This window comes from Drosophila sechellia, unplaced genomic scaffold, assembly GCF_004382195.2.
Source record: "Drosophila sechellia strain sech25 unplaced genomic scaffold, ASM438219v1 U_289, whole genome shotgun sequence".
Taxonomy (NCBI): domain Eukaryota; kingdom Metazoa; phylum Arthropoda; class Insecta; order Diptera; family Drosophilidae; genus Drosophila; species Drosophila sechellia.
In genome coordinates, this window is record NW_022611233.1 from 895 (window position 1) to 25,000 (window position 24,106).

At 45.6% G+C, this 24,106-nt stretch overlaps 1 pseudogene; it reads right to left on the minus strand.

Annotated features, from left to right (window-relative positions):
- Nucleotides 1-14,355: 14,355 nt before the first annotated feature.
- Nucleotides 14,356-23,724, minus strand: LOC116803110 (annotated as a pseudogene).
- Nucleotides 23,725-24,106: the final 382 nt, after the last annotated feature.

Below are 24,106 nucleotides of genomic sequence, written 5' to 3' on the forward strand. Positions count from 1 at the left end.
TAAATATTAAGTTAAATCATTTGCATTTTGAAGATAAATTTAAAATTTATCTCTTTTTCATATATCTCTCTGGTAATATATAACATAAAACCAAGCGCATATGATAATATTTCCACATTTAATATATAATTTTATATTTCTTTCATAAGAATCCATATTTGTATTATACCGTAACGATCCAACTATACGGCAGGTAATAAATTAATATTTGCCTGCCTCCAAAAATTAACGATAAATATGGAAACGATTTGTTATTCTATATATAATAGAAACTTGACTTTTGTTTCAACGATATTATCTAAAAAGCGTATATTCCTATTATCCGCGGAGCCAAGTCCCGTGTTCTATAGAACTGAGAAACAAATTTGTACGGATAATAATATACTTTATTTTATGTAACCAATATAAACATAATCCGAAATAAATATTTCGAATAATGCGGGAGGTCGGCAACCACTGCCTACCTATAGTAGTTTTTGAACCCGCTGTCCTCAAAGCGGGTATTTTCAATTCCGTTTGCCACCCAACATACGGTCTATTCTATATACTACTTTATAGATATCTTTATTTATTATTGGATTATAGACATTCATTTTTTTTCCATTATTCATATATAATATGATTATTTTTTTTTATACATATAATAAATATTAATTTTTATATGTTTATTATTTAATTTACTCATATAATTGCCAAATTCATATGAATACATAAGTTTTGAACAATATGAGAGGTCGGCAACCACTGCCTACCTATAGTAGTTTTTGAACCCTGTCGTAATTCCGGTCGTTTACACTACTATACCTCTCACTATAATGGCTTTTCTCTATAATACTAAGAGAATATGGGAATATCTCAGCATTTTTTCCCATATACATATAATAATTAACCATTTTCATATGTATATTATTTAATTTAATCATATAATTGCCAAAATCATATGAATACATAAGTTTTGAACAATATGAGAGGTCGGCAACCACTGCCTACCTATAGTAGTTTTTGAACCTCTGTCGTAATTCCGGTCGTTTACACTACTATACCTCTCACTATAATGGATTTTCTCTATAATACTAAGAGAATGTGGGAATATTTCAGCATTTTTTCCCTTATACATATAATAATTAATCATTTTCATATGTATATTATTTAATTTACTCATACAATTGCCAAAATCATATGAATACATAAGTTTTGAACAATATGAGAGGTCGGCAACCACTGCCTACCTATAGTAGTTTTTGAACCCTCTGTCGTAATTCCGGTCGTTTACACTACTATACCTCTCACTTAAATGGCTTTTCTCTATAATACTAAGAGAATATGGGAATATCTCAGCATTTTTTCCCATATACATATAATAATTAACCATTTTCATATGTATATTATTTAATTTAATCATATAATTGCCAAAATCATATGAATACATAAGTTTTGAACAATATGAGAGGTCGGCAACCACTGCCTACCTATAGTAGTTTTTGAACCCTCTGTCGTAATTCCGGTCGTTTACACTACTATACCCTCTCACTATAATGGATTTTCTCTATAATACTAAGAGAATGTGGGAATATTTCAGCATTTTTTCCCTTATACATATAATAATTAATCATTTTCATATGTATATTATTTAATTTACTCATACAATTGCCAAAATCATATGAATACATAAGTTTTGAACAATATGAGAGGTCGGCAACCATGCCTACTATAGTAGTTTTTTGGAACCCTCTGTCGTAATTCGGTGGTTTACACTACTATACCCTCTCACTTAAATGGCTTTTCTCTATAATACTAGAGAATATGGGAATATCTCTGCATTTTTTCCCATATAATATAATAATTAATCATTTTCGTATGTATATTATTTAATTTACTCATACAATTGCCAAAATCATATGAATACATAAGTTTTGAACAATATGAGAGGTCGGCAACCACTGCCTACCTATAGTAGTTTTTGAACCTCTGTCGTAATTCCGGTCGTTTACACTACTATACCCTCTCACTTAAATGGCTTTTCTCTATAATACTAAGAGAATATGGGAATATCTCTGCATTTTTTCCCATATACATATAATAATTAACCATTTTCATATGTATATTATTTAATTTAATCATATAATTGCCAAAATCATATGAATACATAAGTTTTGAACAATATGAGAGGTCGGCAACCACTGCTACCTATAGTAGTTTTTGAACCCTCTGTCGTAATTCCGGTCGTTTACACTACTATACCCTCTCACTATAATGGATTTTCTCTATAATACTAGAGAATGTGGGAATATTTCAGCATTTTTTCCCTTATACATATAATAATTAATCATTTTCATATGTATATTATTTAATTTACTATATAATTGCCAAATTCATATGAATACATAAGTTTTGAACAATATGAGAGGTCGGCAACCACTGCTACCTATAGTATTTTTTGAACCTCTGTCGTAATTCCGGTCGTTTACACTACTATAGCCCTCTCACTATAATGGATTTTCTCTATAATACTAAGAGAATGTGGGAATATTTCAGCATTTTTTCCTTATACATATAATAATTAATCATTTTCATATGTATATTATTTAATTTACTCATACAATTGCCAAAATCATATGAATACATAAGTTTTGAACAATATGAGAGGTCGGCAACCACTGCCTACCTATAGTAGTTTTTGAACCCTCTGTCGTAATTCCGGTCGTTTACACTACTATACCCTCTCACTTAAATGGCTTTTCTCTATAATACTAAGAGAATATGGAATATTTAGCATTTTTTCCATATACATATAATAATTAACCATTTTCATATGTATATTTTTTAATTTACTCATATAATTGCCAAAATCATATAAATACATAAGTTTGAACAATATCAGAGGTCGGCAACGGTCTTTCCTCTATAATACTAAGATAATATGGGAATATTTCATCATTTTTTCCCTATACATATAATAATTAATCATTTTCATATGTATATTATTTAATTTACTCGTATAATTGTCAAAATCCTATGAACACATAAGAGAATACAAATATGAGAGGTCGGCAACCATAATATAGTAGTTGATGACGAGGTGTTTGGCAACTTGACACAATCCATTAAAGTCTTTATATTAATTATATGAAAGGACAATATCATATGCGTCACTAAATTGATGACGAGGTGTTTGGCAACTTGATACAATTCTTTAAAGTCTTATATCAAAAATTATATGATAGGGACAATATCATATGCGTCACTAAATTGATGACGAGGTGTTTGGCAACTTGACACAATTCATTAGAGTCTGTATATTAATTATATGATAGGGACAATATCATATGCGTCACTAAATGATGACGAGGTGTTTGGCAACTTGATACAATTCTTTAAAGTCTTTATATCAAAAATTATATAATAAGGACAATATCATATGCGTCACTAAATTGATGACGAGGTGTTTGGCAACTTGACACAATCCATTAAAGTCTTTATATTAATTATATGATAGGGACAATATCATATGCGTCACTAAATTGATGACGAGGTGTTTGGCAACTTGATACAATTCTTTAAAGTCTATATATCAAAAATTATATGATAGGGACAATATCATATGCGTCACTAAATTGATGACGAGGTGTTTGGCAACTTGACACAATTCATTAAAGTCTGTATATTAATTATATGATAGGGACAATATCATATGCGTCACTAAATTGATGACGAGGTGTTTGGCAACTTGATACAATTCTTTAAAGTCTTTATATCAAAAATTATATGATAAGGACAATATCATATGCGTCACTAAATTGATGACGAGGTGTTTGGCAACTTGACACCAATCCATTAAAGTCTTTATATTAATTATATGATAGGGACAATATCATATGCGTCACTAATTGATGACGAGGTGTTTGGCAACTTGATACAATTCTTTAAAGTCTTTATATCAAAAATTATATGATAAGGACAATATCATATGCGTCACTAAATTGATGACGAGGTGTTTGGCAACTTGACACAATTCATTAAAGTCTTTATATTAATTATATGATAGGGACAATATCATATGCGTCACTAAATTGATGACGAGGTGTTTGGCAACTTGACACAATCCATTAAAGTCTTTATATTAATTATATGATAGGGACAATATCATATGCGTCACTAAATTGATGACGAGGTGTTTGGCAACTTGATACAATTCTTTAAAGTCTTTATATCAAAAATTATATGATAAGGACAATATCATATGCGTCACTAAATTGATGACGAGGTGTTTGGCAACTTGACACAATCCATTAAAGTCTTTATATTAATTATATGATAGGGACAATATCATATGCGTCACTAAATTGATGACGAGGTGTTTGGCAACTTGATACAATTCTTTAAAGTCTTTATATCAAAAATTATATGATAAGGACAATATCATATGCGTCACTAAATTGATGAGTCGCGATCGAACACTCGACGAGTGCAGACGTGCCTGCGGATCGACAGCAAATTGTTAGCAAATTGTTAGCAAATTGTTCACAGTTGTAAGTCCCGTTACTTGTGCCCAGCCACTTCGCGTCGCGTGATCTTGTCGCGCGTTTTGATTGGCCCAGCCAACGTACCTAACGGTAGTTCGCACTAACACCATCGCACACCCGAGTGTGCGTGTTATCAGCGCAAAAAACCCAGTGCTCGAAGCAGCGGTATAATTGCAAAGCAGCAGCCACGTGCTGCCTGGCTCACCGGCTTACGGTGCCCAGCTTCCCCCCCCCCCCCCCTCCTCACTCCTTATCAACTTTGGAGAAGATGGACTGGCAGGCCCCCCCGCGCACCCACAAGCTTGGAACAACACCACGCAAAAAGGCTCTGAGAACACGCAAGAGCAGCTCCAGCAGCGAGGGAAGCACCTCGCATACAGAGCCGGGCGAGATAAAGCGAAAACCGGCAAAGAAAGCACAGGGAGAGGAGCTGGAAGATAAGCCAAGCACTAGCGCAGCTCTGCGCAAGAAGCTCGCCAACAACGCCTTCGCTTTACTCTCGACCGAAGAAGACGAGTACGACCAAGAGAGCTCTGATGACGAACCCGGACCTAAAGACGATTCCAAGCCCAAGACCCCCGAGAAACCAAAGCCCACCCCGAAGACCATCAAGCCACCTCCGATTTTTATCCCCGATGTGACCAACATCTCGGCACTCGTCAAGATGATCACGACTCTTGTAGGCCCGAAGAACAATTTTACCTACAAGACCGTGAATGGCAACAACGTACGTGTCATGATGCCGGACAAAGAGTCCTATACAGCTCTGCGTCTCCAACTTGTGGCCCAAAACAAGAGGCATCGGACTTTCCAGCCGAAAGATGAACGTGCATACAAGGTTGTCATCAAAGGACTCCACCACTCCACCGATCGTGAGGAAATCATTGAAGACCTTCGCAGACAAGGGCACGCTGTTAGAGATCTGCACAATCCCATTGGCAGAAGAACTAAAGAACCGCTGGGAATATTCTTCGCCAACCTGGAGCCTTCCAGCAACAACAAAGACGTCTACCAAGTCAAGCGGATCTGCAGGTCGGTAGTAACCATTGAACCGCCGCAGAAGTTCAACGACGTGCCTCAATGCTTCAGGTGCCAAGGATTCGGTCATACACAGCGTTACTGCTTCCTGGAATACCGATGTGTAAAGTGTGGAGGCCCTCACGAATCGAGGGCATGTGAGAAGAGGGAGGACGACAAAGCGTGCTGCTTCCACTGCCAGGCGGACCATCCTGCGTCTTTCAAGGGATGCCCTGCATACAAAAGGGCCAAAGCACTCGCTGCTCCGAAAACAAGGCCCGTCGCTAATGCTAACAAGGCGCCGCCCGTGGCATCACCAAACGTCACCTCTGGCAGGAGCTACCGAGACGCCCTCAACGGAGTGCACGCAGCACCGCAGAATCCCACAACCCCAGTCCAAACCCAAACAGAAACCCCACACTCCGGTCAGATAGAAGCGATGTTCGCTCGCATGGAAGGAATGATGGAAAGGATGATGGAGCGCATGTTCACCCAGATGACACAGCTGGTGGCCACCATTCTCAACAGCAAGTCATGCAACTAAAGCTCCACCTAGTCGTCTGGAATGCGAACGGCCTGCAGAACAGCAAGGCCATAGTCGAGCACCATCTGAAGACCCACCAGATCGATATCCTACTCGTAGCCGAAACCCACTTCTCCCCCAGATCCCACTTTAATATCAGCGGATATGACCTCATCCATGCAGACCATCCTTCTGGCAGAGCACGCGGTGGAGCAGCCATCCTCATCAGGAGCGGTATTCAATACCTAGAGCTGCCCGCGTTTCAGCAAGACTGGGCACAATGTCCTGTCATCAGGATTGTCAGCCCGCAAGGAGATTTAGACATTGGAGCGGTCTACTTTCCCCCCAGATACCGCATAACAGCATCTCACCTCAGTGAGTTCTTCGAGCATTTTGGGCCCCGCTTCATAGCAGCTGGAGATTATAACGCCAAACATTCTTGGTGGGGATCGCGCGCCAACAACCCCAAAGGGAAAACTCTGTTTGGGTACCTGCAACGCCACCGACTGGACTGCCACTCCACTGGCGAGCCCACTCACTGGCCAACGAATCCCCTCAAGACTCCAGACCTACTGGACTTTGCTGTGTCGAAAGGCATAGGGCATGCGAAGATCAGCTGCACAACAAATGCTGATCTCCTGTCAGACCACTGTGCAATAAACGTGCTAATCAACACGCCAGTCCTCAGGAAAACCCCGCTCAGAAGGCTCACTGGAAAATATACCGACGCCGCCAAGTTCGCGTCCTGGATGCTCTCCACCGTCAATCCGAACCCCATCCTCAACACACCCAGGAACATTGATGAAGCTATCGGGAATCTCACCAGGCAGATGCAAAACGCTGCGGAATTCGCAAGCCCACCGCCACCAAAGACTGCGAGAACACCTAGCAGGGACCTCCACCTCTGGTCCCCGGAAATTGCGGCACTCGTGACTGAGAAGAGGCGTCTCAGGAGAGTTTGGTTCTTGACGCGCAATCCAAGAGACAAAACAGCGCTCAATCACGCCACAAAGGAGTTGAAGGACAAGATCTCCAGCCTACGCCAGGACTCCTTCCTCAGATTCCTCGAGGAACTCTCTCCCGGGGACCCAGACCACAATCTGTGGAACGTCACCCGCCACATTAAACGACCAGCCAAAAAGGTTTCCGCAGTGCGCAAAGCAGATGGATCCTGGTGCCTTTCGGATGCTGAAAGAGCAGAAGCTTTCGCCGAACACCTTTACAACGCCTTCTCTCCGTTCGACTGCTGCACTGCCGAAGAACATGCTGAAACAGCCCGGTTTCTCAATAGCCCAAGCTCTCCCGGTCCCCCGTTGGAACCAGTCGACCCTGAGGAAGTTGCGCAGGAGATTGCTCTACTGAAGAACAACAAATCTCCAGGCCTGGATCGTATAGATGCGGCGGCCCTAAAAATGCTCCCATCCCGCTGCACACAAATGCTGGCCAGCATTTACAACAGCTGCTTCCGGCTAGGGTACTTCCCGGAAGAGTGGAAAAGAGCAGAGGTTATTGTCCTCCTCAAGCCTGGTAAGCCTGAAGCCAATCTCGCCTCCTATCGTCCGATTAGTTTGCTGGCAATCCTCTCCAAAATACTCGAAAGAGTATTTTTGCGCAGAGTATTGCCAGTACTGGATGAGGCTGGTTTGATCCCCGATCACCAGTTTGGCTTCAGGCGCTCCCACGGAACACCAGAGCAATGCCACCGGCTAGTCGAACGGATCCTCGAGGCATTCGAGCAAAAGAAATACTGCTGCGCTGTAATGCTCGACGTGAAGCAGGCATTCGACAGAGTTTGGCATCCTGGACTCCTCCATAAACTCAAATCCTACCTCCCAAGCCCCCATTTTACCCTCCTCAAATCCTACACTGAGGGAAGAGCATTCCAAGTCAGATGCGGAAGTGCAATAAGCCTACCCAGACTGATCAGAGCTGGAGTTCCGCAAGGCAGTGTGCTCGGACCAATACTGTACACCCTTTACACCGCAGACCTTCCCATAATCCCCTCCAGGAACCTAACTATAGCGACTTATGCAGATGACACGGCTTTCCTCGCCTCCTCATCCGACCCACGAGAAGCCTCCGAAACAATCCAAAGGCAAATGGACGCGCTACATCCCTGGCTCAGCAGGTGGAACATCGTAGTGAACGCGGAAAAATCTACCCAAACAACATTTGCACTAAGGAGAGGAGACTGCCCACCGGTCACGCTAAACGGAGTCATCATTCCCAACGCACCCGCACCCAAGTACCTAGGACTTACCCTGGACCGCAGGCTCACTTGGCGTCCCCACATCGTCAGCAAACGCATACAGGCCGATGCGCGTCTGAGGCAGATGCATTGGCTTATTGGGAGAGGGTCCAAGCTAAGGCAGAACCACAAAATCCTGGTGTACAAGGCAATTCTCAAGCCCATCTGGACCTACGGGATACAGCTATGGGGCACGGCAAGCCACACGAATCGCCTGCGTATACAGCGGTTCCAGAATAGGTGCTTGAGAATTGCCTGTAATGCGCATCCCTACCACGAGAATGTCGCCATACATAGGGAACTTGGAATCCCACAAGTCGCTGATGAAATCTCCAGGCTCAGCGAGAGATACCTGAAAAGGCTCGAAAACCACCCTAACCACCTCGCCACCAACCTGTTAGACAATAGCCAAACAAGCAGACGTCTCATGAGGAGACACCCTCTCGATCTTCCACAACAATAGACAACACATATAAAACCCGCCACAAATACATGTACAATAGTATCCCTTAAGCTAATGTTCCCCCGCAAAACCATTTAATTATTGTCCACTAGGACAGATTTTAAATAAATAAACGCACGCTAAAGAAAAAAAACTAAATTGATGACGAGGTGTTTGGCAACTTGACACAATTCATTAAAGTCTTTATATTAATTATATGATAGGGACAATATCATATGCGTCACTAAATTGATGACGAGGTGTTTGGCAACTTGACACAATCCATTAAAGTCTTTATATTAATTATATGATAGGGACAATATCATATGCGTCACTAAATTGATGACGAGGTGTTTGGCAACTTGATTCAATTCTTTAAAGTCTTTATATCAAAAATTATATGATAAGGACAATATCATATGCGTCACTAAATTGATGACGAGGTGTTTGGCAACTTGACACAATTCATTAAAGTCTGTATATTAATTATATGATAGGGACAATATCATATGCGTCACTAAATTGATCAGTCGCGATCGAACACTCGACGAGTGCAGACGTGCCTGCGGATCGACAGCAAATTGTTAGCAAATTGTTAGCAAATTGTTCACAGTTGTAAGTCCCGTTACTTGTGCCCAGCCACTTCGCGTCGCGTGATCTTGTCGCGCGTTTTGATTGGCCCAGCCAACGTACCTAACGGTAGTTCGCACTAACACCATCGCACACCCGAGTGTGCGTGTTATCAGCGCAAAAAACCCAGTGCTCGAAGCAGCGGTATAATTGCAAAGCAGCAGCCACGTGCTGCCTGGCTCACCGGCTTACGGTGCCCAGCTTCCCCCCCCCCCCCCCCTCCTCACTCCTTATCAACTTTGGAGAAGATGGACTGGCAGGCCCCCCCGCGCACCCACAAGCTTGGAACAACACCACGCAAAAAGGCTCTGAGAACACGCAAGAGCAGCTCCAGCAGCGAGGGAAGCACCTCGCATACAGAGCCGGGCGAGATAAAGCGAAAACCGGCAAAGAAAGCACAGGGAGAGGAGCTGGAAGATAAGCCAAGCACTAGCGCAGCTCTGCGCAAGAAGCTCGCCAACAACGCCTTCGCTTTACTCTCGACCGAAGAAGACGAGTACGACCAAGAGAGCTCTGATGACGAACCCGGACCTAAAGACGATTCCAAGCCCAAGACCCCCGAGAAACCAAAGCCCACCCCGAAGACCATCAAGCCACCTCCGATTTTTATCCCCGATGTGACCAACATCTCGGCACTCGTCAAGATGATCACGACTCTTGTAGGCCCGAAGAACAATTTTACCTACAAGACCGTGAATGGCAACAACGTACGTGTCATGATGCCGGACAAAGAGTCCTATACAGCTCTGCGTCTCCAACTTGTGGCCCAAAACAAGAGGCATCGGACTTTCCAGCCGAAAGATGAACGTGCATACAAGGTTGTCATCAAAGGACTCCACCACTCCACCGATCGTGAGGAAATCATTGAAGACCTTCGCAGACAAGGGCACGCTGTTAGAGATCTGCACAATCCCATTGGCAGAAGAACTAAAGAACCGCTGGGAATATTCTTCGCCAACCTGGAGCCTTCCAGCAACAACAAAGACGTCTACCAAGTCAAGCGGATCTGCAGGTCGGTAGTAACCATTGAACCGCCGCAGAAGTTCAACGACGTGCCTCAATGCTTCAGGTGCCAAGGATTCGGTCATACACAGCGTTACTGCTTCCTGGAATACCGATGTGTAAAGTGTGGAGGCCCTCACGAATCGAGGGCATGTGAGAAGAGGGAGGACGACAAAGCGTGCTGCTTCCACTGCCAGGCGGACCATCCTGCGTCTTTCAAGGGATGCCCTGCATACAAAAGGGCCAAAGCACTCGCTGCTCCGAAAACAAGGCCCGTCGCTAATGCTAACAAGGCGCCGCCCGTGGCATCACCAAACGTCACCTCTGGCAGGAGCTACCGAGACGCCCTCAACGGAGTACACGCAGCACCGCAGAATCCCACAACCCCAGTCCAAACCCAAACAGAAACCCCACACTCCGGTCAGATAGAAGCGATGTTCGCTCGCATGGAAGGAATGATGGAAAGGATGATGGAGCGCATGTTCACCCAGATGACACAGCTGGTGGCCACCATTCTCAACAGCAAGTCATGCAACTAAAGCTCCACCTAGTCGTCTGGAATGCGAACGGCCTGCAGAACAGCAAGGCCATAGTCGAGCACCATCTGAAGACCCACCAGATCGATATCCTACTCGTAGCCGAAACCCACTTCTCCCCCAGATCCCACTTTAATATCAGCGGATATGACCTCATCCATGCAGACCATCCTTCTGGCAGAGCACGCGGTGGAGCAGCCATCCTCATCAGGAGCGGTATTCAATACCTAGAGCTGCCCGCGTTTCAGCAAGACTGGGCACAATGTCCTGTCATCAGGATTGTCAGCCCGCAAGGAGATTTAGACATTGGAGCGGTCTACTTTCCCCCCAGATACCGCATAACAGCATCTCACCTCAGTGAGTTCTTCGAGCATTTTGGGCCCCGCTTCATAGCAGCTGGAGATTATAACGCCAAACATTCTTGGTGGGGATCGCGCGCCAACAACCCCAAAGGGAAAACTCTGTTTGGGTACCTTCAACGCCACCGACTGGACTGCCACTCCACTGGCGAGCCCACTCACTGGCCAACGAATCCCCTCAAGACTCCAGACCTACTGGACTTTGCTGTGTCGAAAGGCATAGGGCATGCGAAGATCAGCTGCACAACAAATGCTGATCTCCTGTCAGACCACTGTGCAATAAACGTGCTAATCAACACGCCAGTCCTCAGGAAAACCCCGCTCAGAAGGCTCACTGGAAAATATACCGACGCCGCCAAGTTCGCGTCCTGGATGCTCTCCACCGTCAATCCGAACCCCATCCTCAACACACCCAGGAACATTGATGAAGCTATCGGGAATCTCACCAGGCAGATGCAAAACGCTGCGGAATTCGCAAGCCCACCGCCACCAAAGACTGCGAGAACACCTAGCAGGGACCTCCACCTCTGGTCCCCGGAAATTGCGGCACTCGTGACTGAGAAGAGGCGTCTCAGGAGAGTTTGGTTCTTGACGCGCAATCCAAGAGACAAAACAGCGCTCAATCACGCCACAAAGGAGTTGAAGGACAAGATCTCCAGCCTACGCCAGGACTCCTTCCTCAGATTCCTCGAGGAACTCTCTCCCGGGGACCCAGACCACAATCTGTGGAACGTCACCCGCCACATTAAACGACCAGCCAAAAAGGTTTCCGCAGTGCGCAAAGCAGATGGATCCTGGTGCCGTTCGGATGCTGAAAGAGCAGAAGCTTTCGCCGAACACCTTTACAACGCCTTCTCTCCGTTCGACTGCTGCACTGCCGAAGAACATGCTGAAACAGCCCGGTTTCTCAATAGCCCAAGCTCTCCCGGTCCCCCGTTGGAACCAGTCGACCCTGAGGAAGTTGCGCAGGAGATTGCTCTACTGAAGAACAACAAATCTCCAGGCCTGGATCGTATAGATGCGGCGGCCCTAAAAATGCTCCCATTCCGCTGCACACAAATGCTGGCCAGCATTTACAACAGCTGCTTCCGGCTAGGGTACTTCCCGGAAGAGTGGAAAAGAGCAGAGGTTATTGTCCTCCTCAAGCCTGGTAAGCCTGAAGCCAATCTCGCCTCCTATCGTCCGATTAGTTTGCTGGCAATCCTCTCCAAAATACTCGAAAGAGTAATTTTGCGCAGAGTAATGCCAGTACTGGATGAGGCTGGTTTGATCCCCGATCACCAGTTTGGCTTCAGGCGCTCCCACGGAACACCAGAGCAATGCCACCGGCTAGTCGAACGGATCCTCGAGGCATTCGAGCAAAAGAAATACTGCTGCGCTGTAATGCTCGACGTGAAGCAGGCATTCGACAGAGTTTGGCATCCTGGACTCCTCCATAAACTCAAATCCTACCTCCCAAGCCCCCATTTTACCCTCCTCAAATCCTACACTGAGGGAAGAGCATTCCAAGTCAGATGCGGAAGTGCAATAAGCCTACCCAGACTGATCAGAGCTGGAGTTCCGCAAGGCAGTGTGCTCGGACCAATACTGTACACCCTTTACACCGCAGACCTTCCCATAATCCCCTCCAGGAACCTAACTATAGCGACTTATGCAGATGACACGGCTTTCCTCGCCTCCTCATCCGACCCACGAGAAGCCTCCGAAACAATCCAAAGGCAAATGGACGCGCTACATCCCTGGCTCAGCAGGTGGAACATCGTAGTGAACGCGGAAAAATCTACCCAAACAACATTTGCACTAAGGAGAGGAGACTGCCCACCGGTCACGCTAAACGGAGTCATCATTCCCAACGCACCCGCACCCAAGTACCTAGGACTTACCCTGGACCGCAGGCTCACTTGGCGTCCCCACATCGTCAGCAAACGCATACAGGCCGATGCGCGTCTGAGGCAGATGCATTGGCTTATTGGGAGAGGGTCCAAGCTAAGGCAGAACCACAAAATCCTGGTGTACAAGGCAATTCTCAAGCCCATCTGGACCTACGGGATACAGCTATGGGGCACGGCAAGCCACACGAATCGCCTGCGTATACAGCGGTTCCAGAATAGGTGCTTGAGAATTGCCTGTAATGCGCATCCCTACCACGAGAATGTCGCCATACATAGGGAACTTGGAATCCCACAAGTCGCTGATGAAATCTCCAGGCTCAGCGAGAGATACCTGAAAAGGCTCGAAAACCACCCTAACCACCTCGCCACCAACCTGTTAGACAATAGCCAAACAAGCAGACGTCTCATGAGGAGACACCCTCTCGATCTTCCACAACAATAGACAACACATATAAAACCCGCCACAAATACATGTACAATAGTATCCCTTAAGCTAATGTTCCCCCGCAAAACCATTTAATTATTGTCCACTAGGACAGATTTTAAATAAATAAACGCACGCTAAAAAAAAAAAAAAAAAAAAAAAAACTAAATTGATGACGAGGTGTTTGGCAACTTGATACAATTCTTTAAAGTCTTTATATCAAAATTATATGATAAGGACAATATCATATGCGTCACTAAATTGATGACGAGGTGTTTGGCAACTTGATACAATTCTTTAAAGTCTTTATATCAAAAATTATATGATAGGACAATATCATATGCGTCACTAAATTGATGACGAGGTGTTTGGCAACTTGACACAATTCATTAAAGTCTTTATATTAATTATATGATAGGGACAATATCATATGCGTCACTAAATTGATGACGAGGTGTTTGGCAACTTGATACAATTCTTTAAAGTCTTTATATCAAAAATTATATGATAGGGACAATATCATATGCGTCACTAAATTGATGACGAGGTGTTTGGCAACTTGACACAATTCATTAAAGTCTTTATATTAATTATATGATAGGGACAATATCATATGCGTCACTAAATTGATGACGAGGTGTTTGGCAACTTGACACAATCCATTAAAGTCTTTATATTAATTATATGATAGGGACAATATCATATGCGTCACTAAATTGATGACGAGGTGTTTGGCTACAGGAAAAAATCATTTATTTATCGAATCATCAAGCAAAGGATAAGCTTCAGTGGATCGCAGTATGGCAGCTGCTCAACCACTTACAACACCTTGCCTGTTACAAAAGTCGTTTACAATTGATTCTAGGCTTTGTCATTGTATTAAATAATGCTTTTATATGTAACTAGCGCGGCATCAGGTGATCGAAGATCCTCCTAATTTACTATGTTACAAATTACATTGGCATCACATCCATTGTCGTTTATAAAATAAATTATAAACTTTAAATGGTTTAGAAGCCATACAATGCAAATTGCCCCTTATTTATCATTGCAGTCCAGCACGGATACGACCTTAGAGGCGTTCAGGCATAATCCAACGGACGTAGCGTCATACCACTGTTCGCTCGAACAAGTATTGTGCCATTGGTCCGTACCTGCGGTTCCTCTCGTACTACGCAGGAATGCTGTCGCAACAACGTTTTGTCATTAGTAGGGTAAAACTAACCTGTCTCACGACGGTCTAAACCCAGCTCACGTTCCCTTGCATGGGTGAACAATCCAACGCTTGGTGAATTTTGCTTCACAATGATAGGAAGAGCCGACATCGAAGGATCAAAAAGCGACGTCGCTATGAACGCTTGGCCGCCACAAGCCAGTTATCCCTATGGTAACTTTTCTGACACCTCTTGTTAAAAACTCTTTAAACCAAAAGGATCGATAGGCCGAGCTTTTGCTGTCCCTGTGTGTACTGAACACCGAGATCAAGTCAGCATTTGCCCTTTTGCTCTATGTGTGGTTTCTGTCCGCACTGAGCTGGCCTTGGGACACCTCCGTTATTATTTGAGAGATGTACCGCCCCAGTCAAACTCCCTACCTGGCAATGTCCTTGAATTGGATCATACCTGAGTAATTGGAGTTATACCAAATTTTCAAATCAAAAATACATAAATGCATCGTTTTATTAAAGAATTTGTTTGCGATTATATAACAAACTCGTGATACTTTGATCAAGAAGCTTGCATCAAAACCCAATACCATAAGATATAATAAATATATCCGTATAATGGCTAGGAAATGATACACGTTCCATTTAATCAAGTAAGTAAGGAAACAATAAGAGTAGTGGTATTTCATTGACGATACCAAACCGAGGTCTAATATCTCCCACTTATTCTACACCTCTTATGTCTCCTTACACTGCCAGATTAGAGTCAAGCTCAAAAGGGTCTTCTTTCCCCGCTAATTATTCCAAGCCCGTTCCCTTGGCTGTGGTTTCGCTAGATAGTAGATAGGGACAGTGACTTTCGGACCTCTCCGAACTTGTTTTACGTGGCGTGTTCCACACTGAAGGGATTACAACCACGACACCCTGAACACCCACAAGTGGTGCATGTATCAACATGGTGCATGAGTCTGGATACGCCAGACAAACGTCCCGGACTGGAAGCTATAGCTATGTACATAGCGACCACCCCGGTAGCAATTCGAGTACTTGCTTGCCGGGCAAGCACTCCCCCTTGCTGAGGAGCGAGATCTACCTAAAATCTCTACTGATCTCTGGGTCACAGCACCCGAGTTTTGCGCAACTAGCACCGTAACTCAAACGTCGAACACGAAGGCTCTACCCGCGATATGGGTATCAACCACAGCCACCACGATACTCCCACCAGGGGGCCTACCTCAATGTGCTGTCTTGGAGCAGCACAACCCGTGGTACCGAAAGAGAGGCTCGGTGGGCCTCCTCCTTTTGCTCCGACAAGCATGGTTAGAGGAACCAGTCGCTATATTAGTCGCCTCTTACGACAAGCAATAGCGGGCTGTGGAAGTATTCTCGCCCGCTAACCACACGGCGAAGTTTTGGGCTAAATACCCCTCCTCCTACGGAACACCTCGTCCGCAAACGCTGCCAGCCGTTGAATCCTCTGCTGATCTTCCAGGATTCTATTGAAGGTCCAGTTTTCGCCAAGGCGCTGCACTCCAAGTCCATCGAGGTTTCGCAAATCTGCATATAGAGGACAAGCGCACAATATGTGCATCCAGTCCTCATATGGATCACCACAAGCGCAAGCAGTGGTATCGCTGAGGGCTCTCCCTTGCAAAAATGCGTTAAACGACCCGTGACCTGTCAGCAGGAAAGACGTCCTCATCGAGAATCCAAAGCTTGGATCTCGATAGGCGAGAGTGACGTATGGGATGAACTTGTGCGTCACCCGTCCTGGTTCGCTGTCGTCATCCCATCTGTTTTGCCAATTCTGCAGCAAGCACTCCTCTAGGCGAGTCTTCCTCTGCTTCCAGCTTAGACACGTAGTGTCCTCGCCGTATAGCCAGTCGTTCTCCTCCAGCGGGTATCCACGCTTCAGCTTGTACTTGACCGCTAAAAACTTAGCAGCCAAGTCAAGCGGGGGAGCTCCGCCAAGTACCTGCAGTGCCACTGTGGACACTGTTCGGCATACCGAAAGGCATCCAAGCAGGATTAGCCTCTGGCAGGAGGCTAGTCGTCTCCGGGCGGCTACCTGTTCGGCGGTGTCATACCATACCGGGGCACCAAACAGCACACAAGGTGCCATGAGTCCGTCATATATGGTCCGCCTGGCTCGAGGACTGAAGCCCCAGTCGGCTCGAAGCACACGCGCCAATGCTCCAACGACTCCGGTCATCCGCTGGCGAAGCGAAGCTATGTGCGTGAGGAATTTCATTCCTTCACTGACCGTGATGCCAAGGTACCGACAGCTACGCACATACGGAAGGTTCGCTCCAGCAAACCTCACCGTAGGCGCACGTCTCAAGGCACCTTTCAGCAGCATTATTACCGTCTTGCTGGTCGAGACGGTAACGCCAACTTCCGCTCCCCACGCTTCTACGATGGACATCAGCTCTGCACCTTTTTCCTCTAGCTCAGCTCGGGAATTTCCCTCGACGAGAAGCAGCAAGTCATCCGCGTATGCACTCAGCTGGCAATACGGCTGGAGACGCTGAAGCAGTACATCCATCAGTATGTCCCAGATAAATGGGCCACTGATTGACCCCTGCGGGCAGCCTCTAGTTACCGGTACATCCACAGTACCGGAACTGCTTCGGATCACTGCTCTTCGGCCGGAGAAAAAGCTCTGCCACAAGCCCATCTCCCGGCATCCCAAGTCGGCTAGTCGGCGGAGTGCAGCACTCCATTCGACGTTGTCGAATGCTCCTTTGAAGTCCACGAATGTGCCGAGCACGTATTGCGCCGGGCTGGCACAAACACTGCTCTTCACGTGCCTCCAAGCATCCTCCACACATCGTCCTTGGCGAAATCCAAATTGCCATCTGCAGCCTTCCGGAAGAACTTCTCTCACACGATTCACCATGATGGCCTCGAGCACCTTACCAAAGACTGGTAGCAAGCATATTCCTCTATATGAGGAGGGCTCACATTTGTCCTTATCTGGCCCTTTGAGCAGCGAGACAACTCGTGGGCACTTCCACTCAGCGGGAAAGTATCCTAATCGGATGCATCGGGAAAACAACGATGCAAGGTGCTCGGGTATGGCGCGCCAGACTGCCTTGCAGATAGTGCCATTAATGCCGTCCAAGCCGGGAGAGCGCCTGCTCTTCAACCGGGCAACACATGCATCAACCTCGAATACTTCGAGGGCCGGTGGGACTTCCTCCGCGATGGCAGTCGGTGCTTCGGACTCCGCAACTGGGAAGAAATTGCGGAGGAGCACTCGTGCACAGTCACCCCAATCGGTGATCATCTCGCCATTCACGCGGAGGCACCCAATCTCCGTGCACTTCCTGCGGCCTCGGCAAATCTTATAGACGCGCCCCCATGGGTCGTCGGCATGATCTCCCACGAAGCGTTTCCACTCATCCATTTTCGCCCTCCAAATGAGCTTCTTGTAGTTGGCTGAGGCCCGCCTCAGGTCGACCAATACACGCTCTATTGCGGCATCATCATCATGACGCCTTCCATTTTGAAGTAGGCGACGAAGTCTCCGGACTTCGCGCCTTGCATCACAGAGGTCGGCAGTCCACCAACGTGCTCTCCTGCTGGGCAATCGGATGGACTTTCTTCCCAGCGCAATATCACATACATTATGTACTATACTGCGCAGGGTCGAAACTTGCTGGTCCAACGGCGACTCTGAGAAGTTTTCCGGAAGTTCGGCTGCTCTACTCACCATTTCCTCCTTGAACAATCGCCAACGTGCATTGGAGAAGTTCCAGGACGGCACAGGAGCTATGCTCTCAACTGCGCGCGCGGTAGTTGGTTCGGCCACAACAGTAATGATGTTGTGGTCACTCAATTCCCACTCGTCCACTCTCCACTCATATGTGGCCCACATAGATGCTGCCTCATTGACGATTGTCACGTCGATATCGCTTGTAGCTCTGTAATTATCGAACGTGTACACCTCTGTTGACTGGTTTAGGGCGGCGACTCTTGCCTCCAGCATCCACTCTGACAGCAGCTCACCCCGTCTGTAGTTAGCTTGCCCCTCGGCATGACGAGAGAGTTTGCTAAGCCACATGGGGGACACTGCATTCGCGTCGAGGCCCAGGATTGCGGGGGTTCTGCTGGCCTGCAGCAGGACCGCATCCATGTACCGGATGTACGGTTCCAGAGGTGCATCATACTGGCAGTATGCGGCGCAAAGGAAGATTGAGCCAAAACTCCCTTTCACGACCAGACATACGCCATAATCTGTGGTGAGGGTCTCCACTGGCATACAGATGGCTTCCTGGTGATCCACTAGGATGGCTGCCTTCCCTCGCCGATCGATGAAAATTCTCATTCCTTCAGGCAGCACATCCATTCCGTCCCCGTCGAGATACGGCTCCTGCACCAGCGCGAACATAGACTCCGATCTCCTGAGTCGGACTCCGAGCTCGATGGTCGCAGCTCGGCCTCGGCCACAGTTCGCTTGGATGAAGCTAAACATTAGTGTCTAGCTTGCACCCTCGCCAGCAACGCCCCGTATATCGGGCAAACGCTCGAGAGCATGTAATGCCCCGAGGGTTGCCCTCTGTGGCGGCAGTTCCGGCAGTCCACCGGGTTTTGGCACTTTGCCGCAGTGTGGCCTTGTTGCCCGCACTGGCGACAGACACTATCCTTCTGCCGGCATTCGCTGACCTTGTGGTCGAAACCCACACATCTGTGGCAGGCGTATGTGCGGACCTGTGACCGGCATCGGAATGAGAACCACTTGATGTAGACACGACCTACATCAAGCTTCGCCATCGCCCGGTCGTCAACCTCCAGCGTCACATTTACTGTGGCGCCGTCAGCTACCGACCACGCCTTGGTCACCAGGTGCACTGACTTCTTAAACTGGGCCAGATTCATTTCGCTGTCGAAGTTGTTTTCGTGGAGCTCCTTCATAAACTCCTCAGGGCCGATAGCTGTGTCGACGTCATATACGACGACCTTCGGCTTCTCGGCCGCATTCCGTGCCACATTTAGGCCAACCTCGGCGAATCTTTTTGAAGCGACCACCTTCTGCAGCTCTCCCACCGAAGGAGTGCGAATGATCGCACCACCACCTCGACGGAGCTCACGGACCTCGTGTACTCTGACTCCGAGAGAGGGTGCAACCATCGTTCGCACCTTTTCCGCTATGTCTTTCCCCGATAGCGCAGGGTCGTCGCACTTCACCACCGCTGACCACGTCTCGCGGACCTTGGTAGTCCGCGGGGCAGCGATGGGTGCAACCTGCTGCATCTGGGGAGCATTGGCGGCCGTATTTTTCAACAGATTCAACGACGGCGGCGGCGGTGGCGGCATAGCAAGCCGCGTCTCCAGCTCTCCGCACCGGAGCATTAGCGCCAACACCAGCTCATCGTAGCGGCTGATAGCATATGAGAGCTCTTCCGTGTCCACTTCTCCTAGTCTGCGGAAGCTGCTTCTCACCATGCGCTGTGTGGCCGACAGCTCTGCCATCATGGCTGCTTGCCCAGCACGGGCGGCAGCGGTGGCGGCAGTGGCAGTGGTGGCAACAATTTTAGCAGCAGTGAAAACGGCGGAGGCAGCAGTGTGGTCGGCAGCAGGGGCAGCAGTAGGATCAGCAGCGGTGGCAGCAGCGTGGGGGGGGCAGCATCAATGGCAGCGTTCTCCGTAGCCGCCCGGGCGTCCTCCAGCGACGAAAACGGCTCCTCCAGTACCCCAACGGGTTCTGGCACTCCATTCGATGCCAGGGCAACCAATTTCGCCTGCGTTGGCGCCGAGCTCTTAGATGCCAGATGGCTTCTGCGCCTGCCTCGTCTGGACTTCATCGAGGCACTACTTCCGCTCAAGGCACTCGCGCTGCTGTCGCTCTCCATCGGCATAAATACGATGGTGGCTCCACCTACCGTCGACGCCAGCAACCGTATGCTCGTTTACTCGCTGACAAAAGGTAGTTGCTCTGGAACTCGAGCTCCACCTATCGGTAGAGTCTGGTAGCACTAAAACTCTCCCTAGACACAAACCTTAGCAGTGACTCCCACCAATAAGCTTTGTGACAGCTGATCAAAAAGCTTACTCGAAAAACTTACTCGTAAGTTCGCCTTCAGCACGTGCTAAGTGGAAAATTCCCAACAATTAATTGTTAATTACTTCCAAACCGCTTGTTTATAACACACGAAAATTAGCACACGACTTTCGCGGAGCACTAATTCACCGATTTTATTACTTTCCAAACACGGAAAACCAAGTTCTTCGCAATCTGTACACGAGCGCAACGAAAACACGTCCGTCGTTAATCCATTCATGCGCGTCACTAATTAGATGACGAGGCATTTGGCTACCTTAAGAGAGTCATAGTTACTCCCGCCGTTGACCCGCGCTTACTTGAATTTCTTCACTTTGACATTCAGAGCACTGGGCAGAAATCACATTGTGTCAACACCCGCTAGGGCCATCACAATGCTTTGTTTTAATTAGACAGTCGGATTCCCCAAGTCCGTGCCAGTTCTGAATTGATTGTTAATTGATAATCGTTATAATTGATAAGAACTAATTGGTTTAACCCAAATAGTATTCTTAAAAATTTTAGCAAGAAAGTTCCACAATTGGCTACGTAACTAAACTATCCGGGGAACAAGTAACTAACATAAATGCTAGAAACTCTATTTACCCAGAACGAGCACATAAACCATGTTATTGTTTCCCAATCAAGCCCGACTATCTCAATCTTCAGAGCCAATCCTTATCCCGAAGTTACGGATCTAATTTGCCGACTTCCCTTACCTACATTATTCTATCGACTAGAGACTCTTCACCTTGGAGACCAGCTGCGGATATTGGTACGGCCTGTTGAGAAGTTTGCGTGTCCCCACCATAAATTTTCAAGGTCCGAGGAGAAAATATCGACACAACAGTATATGTCATGCTCTTCTAGCCCATCTACCATATCTCTCTGCGAAAGACTTCCATGGTAGTACGGCTATAAAACAGAAAAGAAAACTCTTCCGATATCTCTCGACGGCTTCTTTATGGTCGTTCCTGTTGCCAGGATGAGCACGAGGCCCATATTTAATAACAAACGGATACTCAACAGGTTACGGAATTGGAACCGTATTCCCTTTCGTTCAAAATTATTCAAGTGTATTATATTCGCTTTGTTTATATAGTTAGGCATTTTTGTTTTACTTGAAAATTTTCGGCTTTCGCCTTGAACTTAGGACCGACTAACTCGTGATCAACCACTGTTCACACGAAACCCTTCTCCACTTCAGTCCTCCAAGGTCTCATTCGATTATTTGCTACTACCACCAAGATCTGTACCAATGGCAGCTCCATGCAGGCTTACGCCAAACACTTCTACGCATACCATTGTACCTTCCTACTCACTAAAGTTTCAAAATTTATATCACAAGTAATATAAATCATCTACTTTAGCGGTAATGTATAGGTATACAACTTAAGCGCCATCCATTTTAAGGGCTAGTTGCTTCGGCAGGTGAGTTGTTACACACTCCTTAGCGGATTTCGACTTCCATGATCACCGTCCTGCTGTTTTAAGCAACCAACGCCTTTCATGGTATCTGCATGAGTTGTTAATTTGGGCACCGTAACATTACGTTTGGTTCATCCCACAGCGCCAGTTCTGCTTACCAAAAGTGGCCCACTGGGCACATTATATCATAACCTTGAACTTCATATCAAGAAAGTTAAGGTTCTTACCCATTTAAAGTTTGAGAATAGGTTAAGATCGTTTCGACCCTAAGGCCTCTAATCATTCGCTTTACCAGATAAGATTATTTTATATAATATTAAAATGCACCAGCTATCCTGAGGGAAACTTCGGAAGGAACCAGCTACTAGATGGTTCGATTGGTCTTTCGCCCCTATACTCAATTCTGACAATCGATTTGCACGTCAGAACTGTTTCGGTCTTCCATCAGGGTTTCCCCTGACTTCAACCTGATCAAGTATAGTTCACCATCTTTCGGGTCACAGCATATATGCTCAAGGTACGTTCCAGTTAGAGGCATAAATAATATAAATATACATTATACATAACTATATAGAACGCCCCGGGATTGTGTTAATTAGCTATAAATAGCTAAAAAACTAATCCCATTATTAGTCAAGTTAATTACGCTATTAGGTTTACATCCCAATAACTTGCACATATGTTAGACTCCTTGGTCCGTGTTTCAAGACGGGTCCCGAAGGTATCCTGAATCTTTCGCATTGTTAATCATACAAGAGCATATAATAAACACAAAAATCAATGATAATTATGCCATTATATAATTCCGAAAAATTAACGCTCTGTAATAATATAAATCTATCAGCACTTTATCAAATTAATAACATTTATTCTGTGTTAAAATGCAAGCAATTTAATTGGAATAAACTATAAGTTATATTTTATGATAAATTTGGGATATGCTAATAGATTACAATGTCCTTATATGGAAAAAATGCACATTATTCTTAATAATATTATTTAAATATTACAATTTTAATGATGAATTTTCCATAACGGATATTCAGGTTCATCGGGCTTAACCTCTAAGCAGTTTCACGTACTGTTTAACTCTCTATTCAGAGTTCTTTTCAACTTTCCCTCACGGTACTTGTTTACTATCGGTCTCATGGTTATATTTAGTTTTAGATGGAGTTTACCACCCACTTAGTGCTGCACTATCAAGCAACACGACTCTTTGGAAACATCATCTAGCAATCATTAACGTTATACGGGCCTGGCACCCTCTATGGGTAAATGGCCTCATTTAAGAAGGACTTAAATCATTAATTTCTCATACTAGAATATTGACGCTCCATACACTGCATCTCACATTTGCCATATAGACAAAGTGACTTAGTGCTGAACTGTTTTCTTTTCGCTCGCCGCTACTAAGAAAATCCTTGTTAGTTTCTTTTCCTCCCCTAATTAATATGCTTAAATTCAGGGGGTAGTCCCATATGAGTTGAGGTTGTATATATAACTATATTTTGCCATAAATTCTTTATATATAAATGATAAAACAATCAATTAAATTCGTTATAAATAGTTCCAATAGTTCTTGTAAGCAAAGTCATTTTTATCCATTTAACGAACCAACGAAGAATAATAACAAAACCAAGATTTTTCTTTTTCCGAATCATTAATAAGAGACAATTCTAGATGAAAAATATTTCAATTTTTTATGCTAGACATTTCTCAGTATTATTTGATTGAAAAAGAAAATATTTCTCTTCGTTTTTCACATTCAAATGTGAGATAATGTTTTTCATTTCTTTTTTAATATTATGAATAAAATCATTATTTAATCCAATAATATACCATATGCTTATAAAAAATTTATAAACAACTTAATT